This window comes from Balaenoptera physalus (assembly GCF_965194825.1).
Source record: "Balaenoptera physalus genome assembly, chromosome: 11".
Taxonomy (NCBI): domain Eukaryota; kingdom Metazoa; phylum Chordata; class Mammalia; order Artiodactyla; family Balaenopteridae; genus Balaenoptera; species Balaenoptera physalus.
The window spans coordinates 91401846-91424345 of NC_138896.1; the positions used below are offsets into that span (position 1 = coordinate 91401846).

Sequence of the window (22500 nt, forward strand, 5' to 3'; positions counted from 1 at the left end):
CTGCCGTCACCACTGTCCTAACTGAAGAAGACAGGGCCGTGAGCAGTGTTACCTCCACTTGTGCGGGTGGAGGAAGATGAGGCCACCACCCAGCGTCCCCTCCCCAACCGGGACCACTGCAATTTCTGTACTGTCCCACACCAGCTTGAACCTCCATCCTCTAGATCGACTTCCAATGCCACGTTTCCCAAATCTTTACTGACAAGATTTCATGTTCCTTAAGCTACACAGAGGATGGTTTTTACTGCTATGACATTTAATAGTCATATATTCTTTGCTTTAAAATCTAACAAATAATGCAAAGACATGAGTACAGGTAGCTTGGGAGTGTGTGTGAGTGTGTGAGTGTGTGTGTGTGTGTGTGTGTGTGTGTGTGTGTGTGTGTGTAGGCAATCCATTAGAGCATATTTTCTTAGGAGAAAAGATGGCAAATGCCATTTCCTTCTTCTTTTTTAAACATTTAATTTTTTTATTTTTAGAAGAGCTGGGATGAAGGAGAGCAGAGTTATGCAACTGTGTTCTTGCACCATGCCATGATTCACCAGCATTAGTGCTGCAGGGTTCAAACACCATCTCATGCACCTACTACAGGAGACTTGGACACAGAAATACCAGAAGGCTGTAGACAGGAGGAGGCATTTTGCTATAAGCCCCACCCCAAAGGAAACCTGGGAAGCAGAAAAAGGGTCCGCAAACCCCATATTCACTTGCAGTTATGAATAACCTTTTTTATTTGTAAGGCGCCCGGAAGATGCCTCCTGCCAAAGAAGGTCAAAGTTAGGAACTTTCACAAGCCAAAAGGAAAAGGGTATCTGTGATCCTCTTGCAAAATCAGCTGAAATAAGTGTAATGGCTACAAACAGGCAGAAAGTCTGTCTGAAGTCTCTTATAACAGCAGGAAAGAAAAGCCCCACCATCATGCTCCTACTCCAAACACCTATTAACACAGGGCCCCCCAAGCACCTTGTTGAGGCCCCGGTTGGCTGCTCCTGGCGGGAGCCAGTGCCAGACGCTGAATCACCACCACCGAGTCTCCGGTACCTGAGTTATGTTTGGAAGGATTCCATTCAAGCACTGCCCAGGCCTGAGCCTGTCTAGCTCATGAGAGTTGACAAGACCACAGCCTGGGGTACCATGACTGGAGGCAAGATTAGCACTGCAATGAAGTAAAACAGAAGTCAACTTTATTAGACAGTATCTACAATGTTAAGCAGGATGCTGCAGCAAACCCATTTCCCCTAGTTAAGGAAGGACCAGACTGTACCCAAAAGTGAATAAATAAACCGACCCAGTCCTTCTCCAAGTTCCCGAAGTAGAAAACAGCGGGGGTCAAATGCGAGACTAAATGAATCCAAGGGCTCTGTTAACTCACTGTATTAACCTGCTGTTTTCTGCAATTGCCTTTTATGAGGGTGCAGCCCGGTAACGCTCATGAATAATCCAGATTCTTATCTTTTCATACCTTGGAGTGAGCCTTTGAAAGCTGCCAAAGAATCTGGCTGGAATCATGCTCAAAATAAAGAAGAATTTTCTATGATTCTACTCGTAACACTGAACTTAAGTTTCTGCTCAAGCAAATGATGCTGTATCCATTTTTCTTCTTGTAATATAAGCCACACATACTCGAGATGCCCTCGAGATGCCCTAACAGGAAATAAACCCTTAGAAGGCTTCACTTCACAAATTACCTTCCTTTCCTTAGCTGAATTTTGGGCAAAGAAGCAAGAGTGAGAACCAAGTCCAGCTGAGATAAAAGACAAAAGAAAGAAATAGAAAAAAGAGGAGGGGAAGGACCCAAATATGACTAATAATCTAAAGTTTGGAACTACTCACTCTTGGCCAAAGTTAGCCTAGATAGAAAAAAATCCAAATATTTTCCAATAATTTACACTTGCAAAGCAGTTATTGCAAACAGCGAAGAATATACCTGTATAAGACCTTAAGAAATGAGGCACATCTAGAAACACAGGGGCAAGTGGAGGGTCATAACTCCCCGCCTTTAGAATACTAAAATAAAAACAACGTATTGAATTGCTTACTACGTGCCAGGCACTATGCCAGTTAGTTGCTTTATACTTTTTATTTTATTCTTCGTTCCCAAACATTTCTAAGGGAAGCAGGGGAAGGGTTTATGATTATCAATTTAAAGTGGAAAAACTAAGATGGTGAGGTTTGGTGACTTGCCCAAGGTCACAAGTCTAGTGAGTGGTTAGGACAGAAATACAAAAACAAACGTTGTCTCCTGAAAACGTGATACTCACATTCTACCAAGGTCAGTGATTAGACCAAATATGGCCAAGGGTAGTTCTGGCAAATGGACATGCAGTCCTACAGAGCCAAAAATGCATGAACGAACGTGCGTCCCAATGCCTTCGGGATGAAGGGAAGGGCCTCGTCACGGTACCACACTTCCTAACTCATCTTCTCCCACACCGAAGACTTGCTTTTTTTTTTTCAACCAGATCTTCCTATTCCCAGGACTCTTGGAGTCACAGTCACATCTGTAATTCCCTTCTTCGTGTTCTCTGCCCACATTTACATGGCATCCAAGTATCTTCTCCATTTAAACACTACCCTTCCCAGACAAATACTGCATGACCTGACTTACACACACGGAATCTAAAAAAGTTGAATTCAAAGAAGCAGAGAGTAGAATGGTGATTGCCAGGGGCTGGGGGGAGGGGAAATGGGGAGATATTGGTCAAAGGGCACAAACCTTCTGCTGTGTGAGTTGAATAAGCTCTGGGGATCTAATGTACAGCATGGTGACTACACTTAATAATACGCTATTGTACGCTAGAAATTTTCTTAAGAGGATACAGCTTCAATCTTCTCACTATACACACAAAAGGGTCACTATGTAGAGGTGATGGATAAGTTATTTAGTTTGACTGTGGTGATCTTTTCACAATGTATACATACATGAAAACATCAAGTTGTACACCTTAATATAGATACCATTGCTTTATGAAAACCTATCTCAATAAATTTAAAAAGTAAACAGTAAACGATATCTTTAAAAGTTAATAAATTCTACCTCTTCCTAAAAACTCAATCCAGTTCCTTCAAGCGGCAGAGTCCTTCCCTTGGGGCCCAAGGGACCAGCGCTGCCTGTGAATCCCTGTAACATCCGGGGTTTCCATTGTTGTGATGGCAATCCCCAAGCAGGCAGACAGGAAGAAATGAACAAGCCCAGCTATCTCTGAATCTCCCTCAGAATTATCTATCCAGATTCATCCATCTTCTCTGGGGATACTGATGCTGTCACCATCATCCCCTGATTTTGATCCTTTCTTCAAGTCCCAGTAGGGACAAGTCCCCTGTTCCGTGGTTCAACTGAGCCAAGGTTGGACCTTTGCAAGAAGAGCGTTTCATAAAGCAAACAATGGAGAGGCTGAGCTGAGAGAGCACAGATTTCTTCTCACAGTTTAACTGAAGTCCAGCCACAGTTCACACACCGGGACACCTGTGTCTCTGCTCCACCTTTGTCTAAGTTCGACCTGTCTCCTTCCACCCACCAGACATGGCTTTCAGGTCCAGCAGGAGTTCTGGCCCCTGTTTTTTCAATCCAGTGTAGATTCTCACAGTCTACTATAGTTGCTTGCGTCTTGTTTGAGTGGTGGTGGGGGGTGGGTGTTAAGTAACTGTATGAAATTTTTTCGCTCTGAATGCTTTTTTCCCCTCACTTTTATTGAGATGTAATTAACATGTAACACTCTAATAGTTCTAAGTGTGCAGCATGATGATTATATATATATATAAACGATTACATATATATATGATTACATGTATATATATAAATGATCACCGCAACAAGTTTAGCTAACATCTATCACCTCACGCAGTTTCAATTTTCTTCTTGTGAGGAGAACTTTTAAGATCTACTCTCTTAGCAACTTTCAAATACACGATAAATACAGTGTTATTAACTTAAGTCACCATGCTGTACATGACATCCCCAAAACTTACTTATCTTTGTACCTTTTGACAAACTTCACCCACTTCCCCAATTCCCCACCTCTGGCAACCACCAATCTGTTCTTTGTTTTTATGAGTTTGATCATGTTAGATTCCACATACAAGTGAGATTATACGGTATTTGTCTTTCTCTGTCTGACTTATTTTACTTAGCAGAATGTTCTTAAGGTCTACCCGTGTTGCTAAAAATGGCAGGATTTCCTTCTTTTTATGGGTTAATAATATTCCTGTGTGTGTGTGTGTGTGTGTGTGTGTGTGTGTGTGTATGTACATCACATTTTCTTTACTCATTCATCCATCGATGGACACTTTGGGTTTTTTCCATACCTTGGCTACTGTACATAATGCTGCAATGAACATGGGGGTGCAGATATCTTTTCCAGAGAGTGATTTCATTTCCTTTGGATATATACCCCAAAGTGGAATTGTTGGATCATATGACAGTCCTATTTTTAATTTTCTGAGGAACTTCCATACTGTTTTCCATAGTGGCTGCACCAATGTACATTCCCTCCAGCAGTGCACAAGGGTTCCCTGTTCTCCATATCCGCACCAACACTTATCTCTTGTCGTTTTGATAAGAGCCATTTTAATAGGTGTGAAGTGACATCTCACTGTGGCTTTGATTTGCATTTTCAATTAAATGTATTCTTAAAACTGTTCTGGTTCCTGGCCACTGGGGATGAGGAAGATAATAATAAAAGGTGCAATTTTGTGAGTGTTTATTGCCTGACAAGTACTACACAGCAGAGACACACAATCTTATCAAATTTTCACCATCGTTTGAGGCATCATTATACCCAGCTAACATATATGGAAACACAGGAACAGAAAGGTTAAATTCTAAAGATTATGTGAGATATGCATAATCCTTAGCACGGTACCTGTACACGACAACTACTTATTTAATGGAAACCAGTACTAAGTACACTGCCCCATACATAAGAAGATATATTTTGTGGGAAACAAAGATTCCTCTTCCCCAGTGATCTCAAACCATTGGCTATCCTCTTTAGAGAGACACTGAGAAAACCACAGCATCCTCTATTGAGCCCAGAGGGATCTAAGGCAGACAATACTCATCGTATGAAAAGCGAACTGAGGACAAGAGGGCTGATGTGATTTACCCATGGTCACACGGATGACTTGCAACTGAGAGGCCTGTATCCTTCCGCTGGCAAAGGCACTTGAGCAAATATGGCTCCTTCTGACCCTCACCAAACCCTAACCCATGCCTTGCCTTGACTCGTAGAATAATACAGAGGGAACGGCTGGCTGGAAGCCAAAGGACAAGCCTGGGGGAGATGAAGGTACTGATGATACAGCTGCCAGGTCATGAAGAAGAAATGATGGCCAACACGTACTGAATGCCAACCGCGTATCTGGCTTGGTTCTAAATTGTTGTACATAAACAGAAAGTCTACCGAATATGCCAAAGGTCACAGAGTCTGGCTTAGAATCCCTGCCCTTGTACTTCAAGAATGACACAACCCAAAATGGCCACTAACCCGCAAATCCATGGATTTGGAATTCCTGCATTTACGTGGAACTAGAACTACTCGCTAGACATGACAGATCTTTAGAGAAGAATTTAGAAATGTCTAGAAGAATATATTCAGTTAATCCAAGCCACACTCAAAAGGTACTTGGCAGTGAACTTTTTGAAGATTTGATCACTCTGGTCAAGGAATTAGAAACATTTTCTTAAGAGGGAGGTTAAAAACAAAACTGTTCATCAACAGCGTTCACAGAGCTGTGTTCATCGGGTGACAACGATCTTTGGAGCTTCTGGTCCCTGCAGTGCAGCATGAGGTGGAACCTGAGTCTCCAGGCATGAAGAAATAGGGATTCCCTGGGAATCTGGGGGAATTACTGACCTTAGGAGAAGCATAACATTTCCAAAGAAAGAGAGGCTTACTTCATAAAACATTAATGTATTTCTACAGACGCAGCATACATGGTGGTGAAGTGCCCACCCGTCACCCTGCCTGGATTTGAAACCCAGCTCCACCACTTGCGAGCTGTGTGACCTTGGACAAGTTACTTAACCTCTCCTTGCCTCCGTTTCTTCATCAGTAAGAATGGGAGAAAATAACAGTCCCTATATCATAATTAATACATACAATGTTTACAGCCTAGGGCCTCACAATGAATAAGTGCTTCTGAAATAAGTCAGATAAAGATAAAGATCATATGATAGCACTTATATGTGGAATTTTAAAAAATGATACCAATTAACTTATTTACAAAAACAGAAACAGACTCACAGACATAGAAAACAAACTTATGGTTACCAAAGGGGAAGTGGTGGGAGGGATAAATCCGGAGTTTGGGATTAACAGATACACACTACTACATATAAATTAGATAAACAACAAGGACCTACTATATAGCACAGGGAACTGTAGTCAGTATCTCGAAATAACCTATAATGGAGATGAATTTGAAAAAGGATTGTGCTGTACACCTGAAACAAAGACAACATTGTAAATCAACTACACTGCAAATAAAAAAAAGCACTTAAAAAATGATTACTCATTTTATAAGATATGAAAAACAGATAAATGAATTAGGAAAATAAAAAGTCAAGTGTAATATCCTCATCTACACATGACACCCTGACAACATTTGGGGGCATGCTTACATAAACTACTTTTCTGAAGCAAAACTGGAATCATTAATTACACGATTTTGAAAATCCCTTTTTGAAATTAAAAACCCATTTTGAACGGAGACTTTTCAAACCTAATTTCTACGTTCAGCTTCCAACCAACAAACAGTGCTGGGAACCAAATAACCTAAATTCTACCCCGCACCCTATTCTAGAGACTTCCGGAAAAGGTTTTAACCTAAGACTTAAAACTGCAAATGGCATGTGACTAATTTTTACTCTGTAAGTAGTTACCATAGGCAGGAGTGCAAGACACACAAGAATTCAAGAATCACACGGTAACACTGAGGGTTAACAGAATGTTTCGATTCTTTTGCCCCAAAGCCCACAACCGCGAGTAACTTCTCACTTTGCACTGCCAATGAGCAGGGTCTCTGCAAAGAACCAACTAACTTGATTTTTGTGGAAGTTAAATTGCCAACATCATATTGAGTTAAAGTGAAACAAAACAAAAATCAAAATTTTAGCCCAGGCTGTATCTTAAAAAAAAAAAAAAAAAAAAAAATCTCCTAACTTTTGAGGCTGAAGAGATTAAAAGTAAGTGTGATCTCTTCACCGGCTTCCCCCTTCCATCTCCATCAACTCCACGCACTAGATGCATTTTCCAGTCCAGTTTCTTCATGGTAAAATACTTTCTCATGAGACTGCCTGTGGTCAGGGCTGAGTATGTCACAGGAAAAACGCTTCTCATGGCATCTAGATCATACCCCTTCCAGCTCGTGCCTGACCATGAAATACAGAGACACCTGGAAATTATAAACTATTTTAACAACAGGACATTTTCCCACCTCAAAAGTGGGATCATCATCACAGCCCACCTATGTCCCAAGCATGTTCCAAGTACTGACGAGTTAGCATTAGTCGGGCACTCTGATTTGCACAAAGGGCTGTGTATAGGTAGAAAGTGTGACGATCCAACCCAAATGCCTTTTGGAGAGTCACCCAAGATGACAAAAAGAGGCGGCGGAAAGGCTACTGCTTCTATGGTTGTCCTTCCCAGGACGAAGCCACCTCCCAGGGACACACATGCGGGGCAATCCTGATGGAGACTGCGCTGTGTTTGAGTGTCGGCTGCATTGTTCCCTTATATAGTCAATGGAGAGGGAATCCCTCTGTGTGCATATTTCCTATCCACATTCCAAGACAGTATAGGCAATGAAACAGATTTTCAGCTGTGATTTATAGGGCTTGATGTGACCGGGCCAGGCACTGTGCTAGGATCATGCCCATCATTTGTTCAGGGTGTGTATACATGAGGCAGCCCCTGACCAAAATCGTGCTTTAGTTATTAAAAGACGTGCCCGTGAGAGCATGTACGCATAGGTCAGTGCTTGGCTGTGTATAAAGAATCTCCATGCACTGATGCAAACCCCACTAGAGAATGAAAGCAAAAAAATTAAATTTTAGTTTGCTTAAAAATCTACGCTTCATGTAGATTTGAGCCTTTCCCTAGGTCTCTGGAGGACTTGACCTGAGATAACCAACAGCCCTGCAGGTCATTTTTTACACGACATAAGAATAAAGACGTGAAGATGTTTCTGAGGGTGTCTCGGAGACCTACAAGCCGTCTCTTTGCAGGACACCACCTGCTCGACACGTTCTAAGAGAGGAGCAAACAGCTGGACACTAATAAATGACGCTGCTCACCGGTCACAGAAACTCTGGTATATTTCCCTTTAACTGAGCTCTTTATGTTTCGATGTAAAGTCAGAATATAGCCTTCAACAAAACTGTAAGAGCTACAGATTTATCCAATGGCATCACTGTTTAAAAGACACACACACTCTCTCACATACAACATACAAGTAGAGCTACTGAGGCAGGCATAACTAAGGAACGCCTCTAGAAAAGCCAAACTACTGACCAACTCAACCTGGGAAATCCTGTGCCATAAAACCATCCACCACAGTAGATGAATTCTCAGTAAAAGCCTGGCGAATTCTCAGAAGGCCAAGAGGCTCCTGAGTCTTAAGGGTTAACTTGGTTGCCTTTAAAAAGAAAATGACACATGTAATTTCCTTTTATCATAAAACAATGCATTTACTCTTTTCTGTATGTCTGTTAAAGGGCATGGCTTTCTGAGTGGAAAACAAAACAGAACTTGGTCACATGTTTATTTGCTTCAGCTACTCCCTTCCCCTTCTGATAAATAATCAAACATGCCATCCAGAAAAAACAAAACCAGCGAGCTGGGAAATTTGATGGTCATCAAATAGACTGCGATACCAAGAAAATCGGCCCACTGTTCCCACACTGAGTTTTTGGCCTCCACACCTACACTAACATCTGAGTAAATACCTCCAGTCACTCTTTCCATTTTCCCTGCAATTACTCCTACTGTTATACAAATTGTCCTCAAGGCAGTCGCAAACATAATTTTTTTTTCTTGCAAAGTAGAACAACTTCTGAATCTGAAAAAAGCCAGCCTAGCAAGATAGATACACATATATATACACATACCTATTTTATTTATTGAAATGCTTCTTCCATGACAGGTGGGGGACAAGGACAGAGCCTGTTTCTTTCTCTATTCTAATAGATGGCTGATTTAGACGCTAAAATTGAAGTATATTTAGTCTGGGGACTAACAAACAAGGTTTAGGGTAATAACAATTCCCTTCAGATCAAAAGAGCTAATTTTCTACTTCCTGTCTAGTCCCTGACCAGTACACAGTGAAGAAAAAAAAAAAATTAGCACCTGGCTTACCAATTATACTGAAGCTGGTTGGGTCAGGGTTGGGGGAGGGGTGTGGGGAGAGGGGAGGGGGGCCAGAGGGACGTCCACAGCGGACAGGAAAAGGTGGAACCCTTTAAAAAAAAATGTCAAACCATGTGTTGAAAAACTCATTTCCAGAGAAAGGACCCAAGGAGCAACCACGTCACTCTTCGGCATAGAGAGAAGCAAGCAGCCCAGGTTCGAGGGCTTTCCCTACCATCCTAATTATCCACAATGAGCATTTTGAAAAGACCCTTCCAACATCAAAGTTAACAACCATCTCGGAAAGTGAGGCGGGCTTTCTCTTTCTTTTTTTGCGGCCCACTCCATTTAAACAATAGTAATATGAATGAGATAATGACCGTGCTTGTTTCAGCAGTCTGACTTTTATTGGCATGAAATTGGTACAAATATTATCAAGACCGATTCCCAAACGATGATGGGGTCATGATGCACACGTGGAGGACAATCGTGCAGATGCAGATTACCAAGCCGCCAACCCTGCACCCTCTCACTCCTGGTGATACCAGGAAGGAAAAGAAGGCGACACAAAACAATCTCACAAACAAGCAGAGCGAGGTTCTAATCTCCGTTCAAGCTCCTAAACCGGTCCTGACGACACACGGCTGCTGACTTAGCTGAGACTATCCGGAGACACGTTTGAAAGCAAGAGTGAAGTAACAAGGAGTTAGAACGAACCGGTCCTCTCAAAGCTCTAAAAAGAAAAACGTCTTTGATGGAAGTGGGGGGTGGGGTGGGGGGGCGCCAGAAAGAGCGGTAAGTAAGTTGAATCATCTTATTTTGCCCTTCAGAGAATATCTGTGCAGGAGCAGATCCTTAGTTTTAAAAGTTTAACCCAGCGAAAATGTTCTTTTTTTTTTTTTTCCTCTGGACACTTACAGAGAAAATGAAGAGTTTGATCGAGAAAGCTCGCACTGTCTGCCCTTGGATTTCCGTCTTCTTGGTGTAGATGGGTTCTGGCTGTTTCTGTGAAGCGGGGTTGCCGAATGGTAAAAAAGATGTTTGAATAAACAGGAAGTCCTGTGCGACTGAAGCACACTCGAGGAGAAAACACACTGGAACATTGCCCTTTGTAGGCAACTTAAGGGACGCCTGCCTCCACGGTAGCTGCTTGGGCTCTCACTAAATGACAAAGAAACCACAAGAATTCCTCAAGTAATTCTTCACTTTCAAAGTTGAGAGATCAGTTGGAGCTTGGAGGTAATTTTCAAAGTTGCATTTAGCACTTAAAGAAATCTATTCAGGCTACACTGTATCTAAATCGTCCCAGGTCTGCAAGCAAGGACACAGCATCAGAAGTGTGCCGGGGCTAGACCAAGCCCTAGCCAGACACAGCTCATTCACGCAGACAAACACACACCGACGGGGTTTTGGGCAGCCTGCTCCTGAGATATTTTTGTGGTGACATTAACATAGGCAGGATGCTTTTTTTTTTTTTAAAAAAAAAAAGGAAGAAAGAAAGAAAAGAAAATTCCAATTCTGCAGACTTTAGAGGATTTTGTCACACGTATTTTTAAAGAACACATCGCCTGCATTCCAGGGATATGCCCCTGAGCTTGCTTTTGCTGCTTTTCCTTTTCTCTGCAATCAACCAAACTACCTGTTTAGCTTGAGATGCCTAGCTTGCCTACCTGAACACTCCTGAAGCCACCCCAAACTAATTATCAAAGTCCTGTCTTCCGTCACCCGAGTGAACTTGACAGATACTGTAAAGAAAAGTGAACTGCTGAAGGCAGAGAAGTCAGCTTGAAAAATAGGATGAAGAGTTGAACAGCCAAATTCAAAAAAAAAAAAAAAAAAAAAAGAGAGAAAAGGAAAGATAAAGGGGGGGAGGCGGAGGAGGAAGAAAAAGGATTCCTTCTGAAAATGCATTGCTGCTGTGGCAATGTTCTTCTGCCATGGAAGCAACTGATTTGTTATCGAGCATGGAACGCTGGACTGTCTGTCATCCAGGTGCTAATACTCGGCTAAAATAACTCATTGGGAACTGTCAGTAGGATGTTTACATAGGCCCCAATCTTTTCTTCATAGAAGGAAATTTTTTACTGGAATTCATCTTCTTTTGATCTCACATTCAAAGCAACGGCAGCTTGATAGACATTCAAGTCTGAAAGCAAATCCAGACGCTGAAGATAAACCGCCAGAATATGACAGGCAGAAGCATCTAAAGCTTATAAAAACCAAGAGAACAGCATGTCGCCTGAGTATTACAATAGCAGAAATCAAGAGACATATTAGGTGGAACAGATCAGCCACAAAAACAGTTCAAAAGGCAGATCAGAGAAACAGAGGACGAGGCTAGGAGGAAAAAAAAAAAAGGGAAAGATCTGGTTTACTGCCTAACCTCCCTTCTGAGCCCTGTAGCTTTTAGATGCCTGCCTCTCCACTTTTAGAAGGGGTGGAGTATCCAATTCAAATGTTCCTGTCTAACTCAGCCAGTCTAGTTATAAACGCTGCAGATGACTTCCTAGCAATCCATTTCTAAGGGGCAAGGGAAAAAGACAGACCTTCACCTGTCTCAGTGTCCAGCATGCTACATTTTATTAGCAGCCCCTGCATCTGCTCTGTCATGTAGTTTCAAGACGCACATAGCCTGGGCGCCAGGCAAGTGGGTGGCAGGAAAACCAGTCCTCAACAGAAGAGCTCTAAGCGGTTCGAGACGGGGCTAGAGACTTCTGAGCAGTCCGGTTCCCTAAAAATGGCTAATTACTAACTGAACACAAATGCTCCAGCCTCAGTCACACAGATAGATGAGTTCAGGGCGATGGACAGAAAACTGCTCAGTACCTACTCACTTTGAAGTCAACTAAGGCAATTTCATAAAGGAATTATTGCAAGAACTTTCTTAGAGGTACACAATTATTTCTCTTAAAAATAAGCCACTTATTCTAATTAAAGTCAGGGTGTCTAATGAAAAAAGTAATTCTCCCAACAATTTTGCACTTAGAGCTGTTTGTTAATAAACACTGAATGTGAACAGGCAGCATCAGGTTAAAGGGCAAGAGAATTCCACATTATAATTTAGCCTGCAGTTACTCCTGACTGCAAACACCTCCTGGGAGCACAGAGCCAGATCATTTCTGCAGCACCCTTGGATTTTGAAAATCAGCCCCTCCCCCATTTCTGCACAATAACCCAACAGTGCAATGTGGATTTAAAAATCCACTAACCAATTTTAAAAGCTGTAATCAGTTTAGGGTTTGCCTCATGCAAACAAGATTCCTGGGTAACTAAGTCACACACGTGAAAAGCAAACAAAACAAACAAACACAACACAAACCCTCCCGGATTCTGAGCCCATTTTGTAAAAGGCATCTTCGGTCACGCTTACATAGCTGTCTGATGTGCTAAGCCGATCATCTGTCTTTAAACTGTACTACTTCAATATATGAAAGTTGCCACTACTCTTCTCCAAGCTAAAAAAATAAATAAAAAGTTGCTTTCAATACTCACTCCCAAAGTCTGCCAACTAAATATTCTACGTTGCTGTAATGGTTCCATTTACCCAAAACAGGGAGGTCTACCATGTAAAGCGGAATGCAAATTCCTTTATATATTATAAAATACATTCTTCCTCTGCAAAGAATGCTGTCACTCCCATGGTGAGACACGGAGGAGGAACACTCGTTTCTCACAGCCATTAAAAGTCTTTTTAAAAAATCTGCCATGTATAAAGACCTTCATTAGTATAATTAAATGACTGTTGGGTTTTTTTTTTTTTGATATAAACAACTTTTGATCTGTCATTTCAAAACCTCATAATAATATCATTAAAGAGCTACCATTTTTAAAAGAGAAATTGTCTGCTTAGGGCCATGGACGAGTAAGCCATGCTCTGGGCCGCTTCCTCTCTCTCCCTTTCAGACTTCTCCTGGACTTGAATGTCACCCCAGACCTTGAATCCTTGAATGTGAAATGGCTTCACGCTAATTGCTCTAATTGCTTGAAGATGTGCTGGCAGGTGAAACCTGATCCCCGTGGCCATTGTAGAGACCAAGAACAACACTGGAATGTTTACACAGTAGTTTGATTTTAATAGACAGAAGGGCTGAGTTTCAGACAGCAAAAACACAGCTAATAGGTGACCCCTTAATGTAGTCTTCCTTTAAAAAAAAAAAAAAAAAGAAGACACACAACAAAAAACAATTTCATGTTCTAAAAGGCAGTGTCCTAAATGCCAAGGTTATTTGCTTGACTCTTGGAGTGAGTACACGTTACGTTGCACCTGACATTTATACCCGAAACTCTACCCCGAATACACTTTTTTTTTTTTTTTTTTTTTTACCTTAAAACAAAAAAGCACTTTATATGTCAGTCACCTTACAAACAGATTAGGACTGTATGGTATTTCCAAGTAAGTGCCTTCATTTAAATTTTAAATTGAATATTTTCCACTACCACAAAACTCCTTGTCCCTTAAAGGAGAAGCCTTGTATCTCCTTGTTTATTCCTTTGGTTCTTCTGCTTCCCCCTCCAACCCCCCCCATCCCCATTTATGGAACTCCTGACCCTTGTACATTCCTGGATTGCAGTTAAAGTTGAATCCAAACCCTCTCATGTTGGTGCCTTAGACAAATATGCATCCTTTTGGTGCCTTTTTTCTTTGTAACCGTGTGGGACTGTGGTCTGCTTCTCATCTAGAGGGACTAAGGCAGCCAGGGGAGTGGCTGACATAGTTATTCAATGACAGTGGCCATTCTCCCTGGATATTTTAATGAATTGAGATGGATGCAGAGGTCTGACAATGGCTCCCCAGAGCCCTCTCTTAACAGAGCACAAATGTAACCAGCGCTGGACAGGAAATACACTACAGCAAGACCAAGATAAAAATACAACAGCACCTACAAGGTGTCATTAACAAAAGGAAACCCACCAAGGTTCGGGGTAGGCTTAGACTGGTGTTGAGATACAGACATACATACATACAGGAATGTTTCATACAGAGCCAAGGAAACACTGTGAAACAGGAACTAAGAATTAAACACATATTATAGACTATCACAAAACAAAGAACTGATTTTAAGGTTAAGCTGGGCAATTAAAAGCAATAGATATACCTTGTAAATAAGAACAGAGAAGTAGGGAACAGCCCACACAGCTGGAAGGCACTGTCTAATGGCTGCTCTCTAAGTTATGCTGTGTATCAACTTCTGATAATGAAATAAAAAAGGCGGAAGAAAGGGTGGCGGGGAGTCCTTTTAAAGCTGTGAAAACGCTTTAGTTACATAAGCTAAGTAATAAATATAGGAGCTTCCATTGCCCAGACTATTTGTCCCCAAACGCTGAAAAGACAAAGTGATGAAACAAAAACAACTGCTTACAGAACACCCTTTCAAATCACAGCCGCCTGACACACATTTATAGACACTCATACCTTGTTTTAAAAGTTACAATCTCCTATTAAGAAGTAATGCTTCCTTCTCTGAAAAAGGAGGAGGGGACAAGTAACCATTTATCCATTTAAAGATTAAGTATAAACTAGTCCAAGCCAGTGAGAGGAACACGGAGGGAAAAAGTAAACAGGCCCTCACCCCCCTACCCCAAAAATAGTTCCCCTTTGAAAGCTCCATGCAGCTAGTGCCTGGTACCAAGGGCTGCCCCGTTCCTTGGAGGGGTCAGGAAAGCTATGCTAAACCGACAGGTTCCGTTTACAGCAGGCCAGAACTTTGTTTGGATATACTGGCCTTGCTCCCCGCCAGCTTAACAACAGATGGCTAGAAAACTTTCATTATGCTGCACAGGACTGAACTGTAAACAATCCAGAAAACTGTGAAAAGTTTAACTCCCTCGAAACCAATGTGGCAAACCAGGACCTGCCCAGAGGACTGTGGGAGTGATGGTTAAAACAAGGGCACTTGCTAACTGCCCAAGTCAACTCAGGCATCATTCCAGACGCCAGAAGAGCAGCGACCCGCCCAAGTCTTGAGTTTAACTGTTCAAAGCCCAGACCTTAAAAGGAGTTGTAGTTGACGGTCCCTTCTTTTTTTATTTCCCTAAAATGTACTGTCAGACTTTCCCTCGCCTTGGGAGAAAGAAGATCTTCCTCTAGACAGTTCCCAAGCTCCCTTCCTGCTTTCCTTCCCTCCGGAAATCGGGAGGATGAGGCCGAATCGTCTCGTTCTAACACCCAGATTTAAATATGATTTATCCAAATCTGCCTATAATTTAAATATTCATTAAATTGATTCAATCACATGAACCCTAATATCTCCTAATGCTCCAAGACAGGTTATAAATGTACCTTCAGAGGTTTAATTCAATTGGCAGTCTGAGAGGTCTTATCACTGGAAATGTGTTATTTTCATATTATTCAAGAAATGAACAAATGCATTTTCCACAGATGTATTTGAGAAGCTAGCCTTTCCTGTTATTGAAAGAAAATTGTGTTTATTACTCCTTTAGCATAGTGTAAACTCATAAACGTCAACAGAGAGTACAAGGAAAACTGTCAACTAAATATTGTTTCCTTCATGAGCTGCTCTTCCAAGTCAATTACGCCTTTCAGCTTCTGGGGCATTGTATGATAAACTGGCAGTAAAAATCATTCACATTAATATACCATGGTGCCTTGCCTGCAAAAGGTAATTAAAGAAGTAAATGACTCATAAGAATAGACATATTAGCTGCAAAATGAAAGGCAACTGAGCTGCCACATAAAAATATGTACCATTAAGATATTGCATTTTCATATTCCTGTAATCAGCTTCAGTAGACTAATGCTTATTTAATCCAGTTCTGTGCTAAGTCCATCAACAACTGTTTTTTGCTGTTTTCTCCTTGACTGAACATTATGAGAGCAGGTTGGAATAAATACTGCAATGAGATTTTTGCATCCTCAGTTGAAGAACAGGTTTTTATATTTTAAGATCTATTTTTCTCTGAGAAATACAACGTTAAAAAAAAATTACTGGTGGAGAAAAAAAATATATAAATTATATTATATAAAAATATGTAGTATATTATTATTATATAAAAATATATTCAGATCTGTCTCCTAGCTAGACATGCCTCTTTAAATGGCAGAACACTTCAGGGAAATAATATTTGTTCCCACATTCACTGTTTCTGACCCAGACCATTATCAGCACAGGGGATATGGTGTCAGGCCTTTACTTGCCAAATCTCTGCTGCCTTTATGAAGTGCTCCCTTTTACTGACATTAACAATGTCTGCCATTAACATGAGCAGGAGGAAGGCAGTTTATCCTCTGGCAGAGGTGGAAAGAGAAGGCAGGAAAGGAAGAGGGAGATGGCAGGTGGGGAGGCAGGAGAGGACCCCAGACTTGCCTAGTGGCCCCTGCGTTCTCTTCCTTCCAAAGGGCTAGCCACCTGACTGGATAGAATCTTCTGGAAGACACGCGACTGCCCCTCAAATTAGGTGCTCTAACTTTCCATTCTCTGGTTTCTGAACTGACATTTGGCTGTATTCTTCCCATCCTTCATTTCAGAGTTCCCTCGCCAGGCCAGCCAACCCACAGGAAAGCATCACCTATGCGGTCTGAGAGTTTTCACTCAAGTTGCTCACCTCCCTGCTTCTGAAACCTTGATCTTGACCAGTGAGCTGAGTCCACCGTTTGCACTATTCATATTTCTTGGAACGTTTAGATGCATCAAGTTTCCTGGAGGCTGTAGAAATTCCTGTTCTTGTGGAAATTAGGGCTCTTTCTTGATGACCAATGCGGGCCTAAGGCTTTGCCAATTCAGTTTGGGAGTTTTGGCTTTCAAAACTCTTGCAATGCCTCTGGTGTTAATACCAGCAATGAAAATCGGCCAATAAAACATTAGGATACCTGTCTCCTATCATGTTTGCCGGCAATTCTCTCACTTTCAATAACTCTAATTGATCAAAAAATCCAAGAGAGATTCCTGACCTCTGTTTTTGGTTTTGTTTTTTTAAAAATCATAGGTTTTCAACAAAGGCAAAGTTCTAGATTTCTACACAAGTTGCACCTTCGCCCCTTCTCTCCTGGGAGTACAGAAATTTCCAAGGCTTTAAAACTCAACAGTAGCCAGCCGGGCCCTCAAGGACAGGCCAGGATGTGAGGACGGTCCTACAAGGACCCTCTGCTGCTTATTTATCTTTTTAACAGTTCTCAGAACTGCCGAGAGCCTCCTAGATTTAGGCTGGATCTTTCCTTGTAATGTATTAGTGCTTCAACATTTGAGCAGACATCACTTGGAACCACAATTAATGAGCTCTAGTCCTTTTCCTAATTAAGGAACAAAGGTTCCTGTGTGCACACACACATGGAAAGAGAAGAGAAGGCTTCTAATTGCTTCAAAATGGGATTTTTCATATTTAGGAACATAATGGCATCGGGAAAGAAGAGCATTTCCAACAACCTTTACAAATAAGGCTTTACAAAATACTGTTAGCTGTTCATAATACATCACTATCAAAAATGGAAAGTTATGAATACCATACATGTAAACCTTCGTCTTTACATGAATTAACCTATAGGTATGAATACAATGATACAGGAATTAGTTTTTAAAAATACACTAAAAAAAAAAAAGAAAGAAAGAAAAAAAAAAAGGCCCTTCTCTGAAAAAAGGAAGGCGAGAAGGCAGCTCCTCTGAGCCTGATATTCCTCAGACCTTAGCAGATTAGGATTCAAACGTGTAATTAAGAAAGATAACCCCAGTTTTTATAGTAATTAGGGGCTGTGGGAAATAGGATACTCTCTCTCAAAAGTGTTACAAATATACCACACTTCTAAATAACCTGCAATGCTTGGAAAGAAGACTCACTACCAAGGGCATAGCTGCTCTCAGAGAGGGAACAGTAAATGACAGACTGGCGTTCAAGTCCATTAGCTGCTATGTGAGAGCAGCACATTCACTAGCTCGCGACCTGTGAAAAATCTTAGATCTCTTTAAATCTCTGAATTGGATTACTGCATTAATTCTTAAGAACTGCAATCCTTCAACCAAGTCAAATTACCCTCATTAACAGTGGAAAAACTGCCTCTGCAATAAGTTTTAAAAAAAAGATATTTATTACCTATAATCACTTTCAGATACTTCACCTAGAAATATGATGAATGCAGGCTAACAACTCTGAAAACGGTGGTATCCTGATTTCGCATGTTAATTTCAGATTAAAAATAAAAATGAAAGTATGTGCATGGTGTTAAAATTTATTTTTAAATCTACGGGACGTTTCCTTTTATTATAATAACGCTCTGATAAGAAGTGAATAGTCCCATTTTACAGGAGAGGAAACCGAGGGGTCATACGCAGAGATACTGCACCAACTGTCCAAGCTCTCCCAGCTAACCTGGGGCAGGAGAGAGTCTCCTGGCCCTGTGTTCTGGGTGCACACTGCGGGAATTAAATCGGAAATCCAGACTTCCAATGCATGGACGCCTCTAAATCACGCTCAGGGAATTAAAGGACAGGCAAAATAAAAGAAAAGATAGGAGTGCAGCTTTGAGTGCGGAAACGATCCCCACGATAAACACAACAGGAGCTGGCTCTATGCTTCCATCACCACATTTGCTAACACTGTCTAACCTGCCTTGAGAATTCATCAAATAAGCGCTCTTACAGTGGTGAAAGAAAAAGAAATGTAAATTGATCTACTCTGCCCTTGTTGCTCCCTAAAATGGTCTCCTCGGAAATGTGATAAAAGCTTGACTGATTTTGAACAACTTTTGGTACTTTATGGCAAATGAGCTCTTTGAAGCCCCACTGACTGCCATTCCTCGGCTCCAAGGATGTTACTGCTTTGGTTCTGTTACTTCCCCCCGCACAAGCTGGGGCAGGAGAATCCTCTCCATCAAAAAGAGGAGCAGCTGGGAAGGGCTTGGGCAGAGGCAAGCCAGCCTGTGTTTATTGCAACACACGGTTTTTCTATCATGTATTAAGGAATGGGAAAAGGTGAACAAGACAGACACAAGTTGCTTTCTAAACTTGATAGTAACCAATACGTCTAAAGGGCCATGATAAAATGCTAACTGGAGTTCATAATAAAAACCCAGAGGAACTACTAAGGCTCTGGAGTGACTTCTGAACCACCATCAGAAAAAAAAAAAAGGTAGATAAATTGTGCTTGGGATAGTTGCATGTGAAATACATTTATTTCAAACTAGGTAGTCCTTAGTATATGATGACAAAAATCTCCAATGACCCTATATTCTACTGTAACCTTCTTTTTTTAAACAAATTCCAAACAACAGTTGTTAAGATGAGCACTCGAATTCCACGTCAGACACGCAGAGCCGTGGCAAAGTCTAATAATGGAAACAGCATTTATTAAGCCCAGTGTGAGGCAGGCTTTTGCATTCGCTGCCCTTCTATCCTTCCAATGACCTTTCAAGGTGCAAGTTGTTCTACTCATTTTACAGAGGAGGAAAACAAGGCTCGGGGAGGATAACTTGCCCAAGGTCAAGTGGCTTCTAAGTGGGTCTATGCCTGCATGGAGGCGAAGGTGAAGCTTAAGAGAAAATCCGAGAGAAGAGCTGCTCAAAGGAGGGCTGGGAGGAAAGAGGCCTCCGTCTCGGGGCATTAAAACTTTGCAGGAAACCGTGATCCAAACATCAGACAGTTTGTGATTTGCAGACTCCTTGCCCACCTCCTGCCCGGAGGCACTGCATGTTTCAAAGGACAATATGGAAACACTGTCTCTCTATGGTGCCACCATTTGTAGAGTCTCCCCCCTCTCTCTTTCAAGAGCTTTATGACGGTCAACTGGGTGCTTTTCAAACAATAAATGCTTTAGCAGTGACCTCATGATTAACTTGGTTCACTACTCTAGCCACCTTTCTAAACAAATGTTATAGTTACCTTTTCCATAATACCTTCCATTTACACATCAATGAAACACATAATTTTTGATGCCTCCTCTGTACCAAGCACAGACTGGGCGCTAGGCCTATGAAGGCACCCCTTCCAAGGCTTACGGTCTATGAGAAATAGACATAAGACATTGGCAATCCACGGATCCAGAAATAATTAGAAAGCCATCACAAAGGAAGCCTGAATAAAACAGCGACTTCACATACTTGTCATTCTTAACCTACTAGGTAAGGCCATGAAGAAATCTGTCCATGAGGAGGTGATATTTAAGATGACACCTGCCAAGTAGAGAAGGAATCACACACCAAGAAGCAGAGACAGAAAGTTCAAGGAGATGGACCACAGAGGCTGAGAAGAAAGTATCTGTTGAAACAATGCTAAAAAAAAAAAAAGAGGAACTTACCAAATAGCTGGTGATAGTGAATTGCCTTGTTCAACAATATTATGCCTACCTCATCCTTTTTCGATCCTTTTCAGACAAAAAACTTGCACAGATTACAAATATGCTTTTAATCAAGTGGCCTAATAAATACAAAATGCATCAGGTTGGCAAAAAGCATAAATGAATTTATGTAATTACTACTGAAAAATAAATAGCTTAGAGTTGGCCCTTGTTTCTGTCTGTCTTTACCTTTTTTAACACTGTTATGCACTGGCGGTAGGCAGAATTCTGGATGACCTCCCACTTTCCTACCCCTCGTTTCAGATATTCAAACACTAATCAAGGTATTAATGTGAAGGATTTTGCAGCTGTGATTATGATCCAAAATCAGCTGACCTTAGGATAGGGAGATAATCTGAGCAGGCCTGAAAGAATCACATAGACTTTGTATTTTGGAATTCATATTAGAGTTTAGAGATCAGAGATGGAGAAAGTCAAACATTCAAGAGCACAAGAAAAGATCTGATGTACTACTGCTGGCATCAAGGCAGAGGAGGTCACATGGCAAGAAATGTGCGCAGCCTCTAGAAGCTGAGAGTGGCCCCTGGCTGACTGATATCAGCAAGGAAATGAGGACCTCAGTCCTACAACCACAATGAACTGAATTCTACCAACAACCTGAGTGAACTAAGAAGTAGATTATTCCCCAGAGCCTCCAGATAAGAACTCAGTCTGGGTGGCACCTCTGATACTCTCAACCTTCTGATACTCTGAGCACAGAAGCCAGCAGCTCTGTGTCTGGACCTGTGACCTACGGAACTGTGAGCTAACAGATGGAGGTCTTAAGCTGCTACGTGTGTGGCAATGTGTTTACACAGCAACAGAAAGCCTATATATGTAGAAAAGAGATGAGATCACATTGCCTGTCTTAAGTATACCGAACAGTTTCTCTTACTCAATGAATAAGAACTTAAATGGAAGAGAAGAAAGGAGAAGGGGAGAAGAACAGGAGGGGAGAGGAAAGGAAAGACTGAGTTTGCTTTCTAGTCCTGGAAGGACCAACATGGCGGACCAGGACAGGTCACTCACTTCTCTCTGGGCCTCACCTTCCTCACCTGTGAAGAGGAGATGATAATAATGGGAAATGGTGAGAGGCATCTTTGGAGAACACACAGTTGTAAACACTTTGAAAGTTGTAAAAGTACAATTCAAGTTAGGTTTTACTTTTTGTACTGCTTCTTTCCTGAGCCTTTTTGATTTTTAGCTGGCTTTTCCAATTATTCCAATTACCTAATACTGATCAAGAAACAAATATGGAATCACCCTTGGCTGGAGAAGAAAAGGAGCATCCCAAACCATTCTGGAGCTTCCTACAGTCCATGGGATAAGGGTGGAGATACCTTCCAGGAGAGAATCCAAGAGAGAATTGAAAAGAGGTCAGCCTGGGTCCCTGGGGAGGAAAACCAGGTCTTGCATTTTTTCCCCTCCATCAGTTACACAGTCATTTGGAAGGTGGAATCAGAAGGCCTGGGTTCAAATTCCAGCACCACTCCAGACCCCAATTTAACCACTCTGTTCTGAGTTTTTCACAGGTGTGAAAGGGAAGTAACACCACTATCTCCTAGGGTTGCCGTGAGGAGTAAGTGAAATAATATATAAACTGCTTCGTAAGACAGTGTCTGGCACTTAGTAAGCACCATATAACTGTTGTTGTTATTATTACTATTGCTATGGATTCCAGAATAGAAGCTACTTTTTTTTTTTTTTTTTTTTTTACAGAAAGTCTGTTCTCTCCCCAACGGAATTTGGAAAACTTTGTAAGATGGGGCTTGGTAAATATGTAAAAATTATATCTATAATAAGGATTTTACCACTAATGCCTTTCCATTGTACACTATAAACCCCATCTAATCTCTGGGGAAGAGGTGAGAAA

At 41.5% G+C, this 22500-nt stretch overlaps 1 protein-coding gene across 11 annotated transcripts in view; it reads right to left on the bottom strand.

Moving 5' to 3' along the window:
- The window catches only part of FOXP1 (forkhead box P1), a 590027-nt gene that overhangs the window by 152741 nt on the left and 414786 nt on the right, over window positions 1-22500 (bottom strand). Inside the window, exon 1 of one of the 11 annotated variants that reach the window (XM_082412246.1) lies at window positions 10266-10430. The exons of the other annotated variants lie outside the window; for them this stretch is intronic. The gene's annotated coding sequence lies outside the window, so the exon portion shown is untranslated. Of the gene's footprint in view, window positions 1-10265; window positions 10431-22500 lie in introns of those variants that run through there. 11 annotated transcript variants of the gene reach the window in all.